At 34.2% G+C, this 5,567-nt stretch overlaps 1 long non-coding RNA gene across 7 annotated transcripts; it reads left to right on the top strand.

Moving 5' to 3' along the window:
• The first annotated feature begins 490 nt into the window (after positions 1-490).
• LOC139894289 (uncharacterized) lies at positions 491-4,290 on the top strand. Of its 7 annotated transcripts, none has more exons than XR_011774879.1 (5): positions 491-865; positions 1,019-1,129; positions 1,762-3,651; positions 3,756-3,867; positions 3,979-4,290. It is a non-coding gene; the product is annotated as an uncharacterized lncRNA (long non-coding RNA). The 7 variants fall into 7 exon arrangements; XR_011774882.1 differs by having other exon boundaries at positions 1,019-1,992; positions 2,208-3,651; XR_011774881.1 differs by having other exon boundaries at positions 1,019-1,992; positions 2,180-3,651.
• Positions 4,291-5,567: the final 1,277 nt, after the last annotated feature.

Below are 5,567 nucleotides of genomic sequence, written 5' to 3'. Positions count from 1 at the left end.
TAATAAAGTAACACAGTACGCACAAATACGCAGTTTCGCTAAAATACAAGGCATAAAAGCAAGTCGAAAAAGTCGGGTCATTACAAAGACACACCTTATACATACAAGTGAAGTTGTTGGGACCAGAGTGGGTTGCATCATGGAGCCAAATTTTCTTGATAAGAAATAATAAAAGATAAAAATACAATTTCAACGACATGTACTTCGGAAAGCCTATTTTTATAAAAATTAAATTGATCTGTTAAGAAAGCAGATATTTTTTGTTGAGGGGTTGCAAGGTCGCAATGTTCGTAGCGACTCGTAGCGACTTGCGAGGGTATTTTGACAACATTTTTTAGGATCCACTATTCCTCTTATATAACTTCTTATACACTAATTGTCCTCCCGATATCGGTCGTCTCCTTTACTAACAACCTCAAAACACATCTTTCACACTAACTCTCCGTATTAAAAAAAATTACTATATTTATAAACCACTCATCCTTCATCCTTCATCCTTCAACTTCGAGAGAGATCCCAAACTCCGTCTCTCTCTTCCAACCCCCAACGTTTTCCCACGATCGATTACGCCAAATTCACACCGTATTAGCACTCCACCACCGTACAAACTTTGATAGACCTTGCATAGAAACGTATATCTACTTGCTGCCTAACGGCTAGGGTTTGTTTCAAATCTTCATGAACAATTGTTAACAGATCAGGGCTTCCTTTTCTTGCAATTTGGGTGTCTAATGCGAAACCCACAAATTTGTGGGTTTCTAATGAATATTAAGAATAGTGGTTGGTAATCGTGATTTTTGTTAATCAACAACATACTTGACCTGAATCCGTGCTGCATATCGCCGATTTAAGGATTACTTTTAAGGTTTTATTACCAATTGCCAATACTTTTGGAATTTGATAAAATAATTAGATTTATGTTGTAGTCATCAATAATAGTGGTGGTTACCGTGAATTTGCTATAGACATTAGGAGTGTATAATGTTAATAATATTAACGTTTTTTGGTTAATTAGCAGGAGAAGCAACAACTTATTAGTTCTTGTCAGATGCTGATTTGCACAAAAGGTGTTCGATGAAATGTACATAAGAAGATTGACATCGCATGGTTTCTGAATCATATCAAAATGGTAAATTCGTTATTCCCGATTTCTTTTCAGTTTCAGGAAATATTGTATACGACCCACATTGTATTTTGTGAATTTAATCTTATGTGCAATCTTTTTTTAGAAAGATAATAATTTGGGATTTTAGTTAATGTGAAAGATAGCCAGTCAGATTAATTTGAAGAAATAACTAGATTATTTATGCCAGAAGTGTGTTGGGATTATTTAAGCTAGATGTTGATTTAAAGATTGAACTTATTATTTTATCGTTCATATAGCCTGTTGATAATTAGTTTGTGACATGTCGTTTTACCTTTGACTGAGGTTTATATAATTGGTTGGTAATTAGTTTGTCATATGCTTTTCATATGCTTTTAATAGCGTTTGTTGCACGCTGTTATCAGTAACGGGCTGTTATCACTCGCATACACTATATTGTAAATCAGTATATGGAAAGTGAGGTAGGATAAATGAATAATCATATAGTTGTCTTTGCTTAATTTAGTATGGAGTATTTTTTTTGTCAACTAATTTGCTTTAAAATTATAGTAAATAAAATGAACTTTATGAGATCAGTGTAAGACTTTCACTGTGTGATTTGTTTTGTTTTGGTTGATTAATTTGATGATAATTTTTCGGGAATTGGGTATGAGGAGGGGAATACACGTATATAGATGCTGTGATAGAAGGTGGTGATCGTTAGATAATTGACATAGATTTTCGATTGAATTCGAAATAGCACAAAAAGTTACAAAGTTCTACTTCAGTTTGTTGGTAGTCCGCATCGTCTTCAGAAGATTATAGTTTCCGTTGCAGCGAAACAAAGCGAAAAAGAAGGGAATGCCTTTGCCACCATGGCGAAGAACCGAAGATTCCAAAGACGGGAGGTAAAGTCCCAGTTTTATTATGAACATATTTTGAATTTGTGGTTCTTGATTTCCTTAACCTGAATTATGAAAATAAACCGAATTCGAGGAATGATTTGGATGTAAATTAACCTGATTAGACGAACCGGAGCCCTCAAAACTCTTGGTGTTTTGAGTATTTTGTATTTTGTTTGTTTTTAATTTTTAGTTTTCCTGCTGGTCTTTTTGGTATCAAGGGAAAAGAGAAAAAGAAAAAGAAGAAAAAAGAAAAAAGAAAAAAAATATATACCTAAGAAGATGAGATGGGAAGCTAAAGTCCCCTCGGTGTTTTCTCTGTGTAAGGGTCCATCTTTTTACTAACTTACATTTCTTGCGTTGTGTTAACATTTCCCCTATATACTAATGGGCACGCAGATATGTGTCTTATTTAACTTATAACTCCGACCGTTTTGTACATGTTAATTAATATGTTTAGTGTTTCTATTACCAACATGGTTGGGGGCTTGGATGGTTTAGAGTGTTTCAGTTGTTTCGGTGTCATAGTTCCGGGACACTGTATCACTGTATCAGACAATAACTACTATGTTGTCCATAACATTAAAACCGCTATGTAACTTGGCACAGCCTCATGCTGTTGGATAATACAAAACGTACGACTATTCTGTGCAAACCAAAAACGGCGGCCGCAATGCGCGACCCGCTCAATGCTTGTTAATTGTTATAGTTCAATCATAAATTTTCATTTTGGTGATATGATGACGGTCCACACAACTGTCTTTAATATACCTAGACATGTTGGGCCATTTGTATGCGAGCCCTTAATTTCTTTCGGATTTATTGGCAATTATCGAATATGTACGTGGGCTTGGCCCATGGGCGGATATACTATACCCCAATTGTTGCACGGGACACCGTTGAAATATGCAATGTAGTGATTTTTATTTGGGTTAAAGCCAAAAATAGGCTACAAACTTACACACATGTACCGATGTCGCCCACAAACCCATTTCCGCCCTACTGTCGCCTACAAACTTATAAAAAATGTGATAATGTTTACATTTCGTTACCGGTTACCTGCTGAACCGGTAAAGTTAATTATTTAACTTTTGACAAAATTGTCCATTTCATCCTTGTGTTTTTTACTTTTTGCTTATTTCATCCATGTTTTTTATTTTCTGCATTTTTCATCCTTAAAAGCATTTTAAAATTCCAATTTAATCCCTCACTCTAACAAATGTTAATTGAGTCCGTTAAAACTATTTACAGGGACTATTCACGAAATATTCAACTAATTAAACTATAAAAATAAATACCTGAACAACCACCGTATTGAAAAAAAATCCCACTGTATTGAAGAAACCCCACCGTTACCATGTTGGAAACGTCACTCAAACGTAATACTCCCACCTACCTGGAATAATTTGTTTTTTTTTTATTTAATGGACATTTATATAGCAAAACCCCGGATCATTTTAATTCTTTTTCTATTATTTGATATTGATTCTTAAAAATCCTAAATGAATTGAATCTATTTTGAATTAAACGATTGTTTCAGTGAAACCCTTATTAGTTGATTGTTGACAATTTTTATGAATATGGTAAGTACCAGTAGAGTACAAGCTTTTGACCTGCAAGTTACCCTTTCAAAGGCTTGTTCGTGAAATTGCTCACGACTTCCAGGTTATTGTTATTCAATTTTCGTCATATATATTTGAAATCGTAACAATATTTGTTATATATGTGTATGTGATAATCTAACTTTTATAATCATTATGTTGTTGTAGACTGGTATGAGGTTCCAGAGTCATTCATTTTTGGCACTTCAAGAGGCTTCACAAACAGAAGTAGACTAAACTTAAGGGGAAACAAAAGAAAAGTTAATGCGCGCTGAAGATGGTATGTAAAATTTATTTAAATCATCTTCCAAGTTGTTACCATAGCTTTTATCATTTTTTTCCCTTCAATTAAAGGTACAGTTGTGTTCACTTCATGTTTTCTCATATGTAGATGGGTTGGATATGCAAAAGCATACATGTAAGATACACATCTGATGATGTCTGAGACAAAGTATAAAAAATGGGCTAAGGTAACTGGCTCAGCTGGTTGGAATGGTACTATCCAGTTAAGGAACAAAATAGGTCATCTGGATGCAAGCGAGCTCATGTCAGGTGTATTGCTGGTGCTTTTTTTGGTTTGAATTGTAATGAGTTATGATTAATTGTTACTGGTCATGTATCAATTTTCAATTAATATATTATCGTTTTTATTAGAGTAAGAAGGAATTGATTGAAAGTTTTGAACTGCCAAATAATGAGTGGAAGAAGGAATTAATTTTTGTAATTCAATTAGTTAAAGATTAGTTAAAGATTACGTGGATAGTCCCTGTGAATAATTTTAACGGACTTAGTTAACATTCGTTAAAGTGAAGGATGAAATTGGGACTTTAAAATGCTTTTAAGGATGAAAAATGCAAAAAGTAAAATACGGGGATGAAATGGACAAAAAGTGAAACACATGGATGAAATGGGCAATTTTGTCTTAACTTTTTTTATTCATTTTATATGTCTCGATGTCGCCCATATACTTTCAGTTGTGTCCCGATGTCGCCCATATACTTTCAGTTCTGTTTCGATGTATCACTGACGTGTCATGACTACTTAGAAGCCACGTAATCAACCATTTTGGTTGACGGTTAAAAAAATTATTTTGTTTATATTAGTACATTTTTTATAAGTTTGTAGGCTACAGTAGGACGGAAATGAGTTTGTGGGCGACATCGGTACATTTGTGTAAGTTTGTAGCCTATTTTTGGCTTTAACCTTTTTTATTTTGAGTTTTTAACTAGTGACACCGCTGGATATTGTACTGGATATTGTAGATATTTCTTTGAGGTTTTAACCGATGACTACTAATCTTAGATTCACCACTGGCTTGGCCGCAATCTTTCTAACCTCTAATTTCTGCTGCATTCTAAAAACTAAGCCCATCTCATACCAATAAGATAGAAAATCCACATCAAACTCTCTTGATGATCGTTAAGATCTATTAAAAGAAGCACCCCTGATATAACGACGATTGTTTTTTTTTTTTTTTTTTTTTAATTTGTCTAGTTAATATTCCTACCGTTTCAACGATAATGTTAAGCTTTTATGGATTTTTATGAAAATATAAGTCTTAATATGAGTCGAATGACTTTCAACATCATCTTTGTATACGAGCATGAAGGGGCCTGCGTTGCTTGGCGGAAAAAGACGAAAATGCAAAGGAAAAAAATGGAACGTCATTTTCACAATAAACATGCATGTTAGAACGTCATTTTTACAACTTTAAAAAAACACCAAAAAATACCGTATAAGACTGCTAGCAACGGCTACGCCGTTGGAGCTCCCTTGCAGCTCTGTTCAAAAGACGCCGATGCTAGTGTGTGTGGTTGTTGCGCCGTTGGAAGACGGTGGTTCAATATGTCGTTGGATAGCATGTTCAATCACAGAGCATATAGCTTTAATTGGTTGTACGTTACCAATTATGAGTGGCTCATTGTATTAATTAATTAATTTTTGTGGCATTTTATGGTAAAACGGTATGTCATGGATGCT

Source organism: Rutidosis leptorrhynchoides, chromosome 2 (assembly GCF_046630445.1).
Source record: "Rutidosis leptorrhynchoides isolate AG116_Rl617_1_P2 chromosome 2, CSIRO_AGI_Rlap_v1, whole genome shotgun sequence".
NCBI lineage: Eukaryota > Viridiplantae > Streptophyta > Magnoliopsida > Asterales > Asteraceae > Rutidosis > Rutidosis leptorrhynchoides.
The sequence above is the reverse complement of the archived record's forward strand: the minus strand, read 5'-3'. Positions and strand labels throughout refer to the sequence as shown.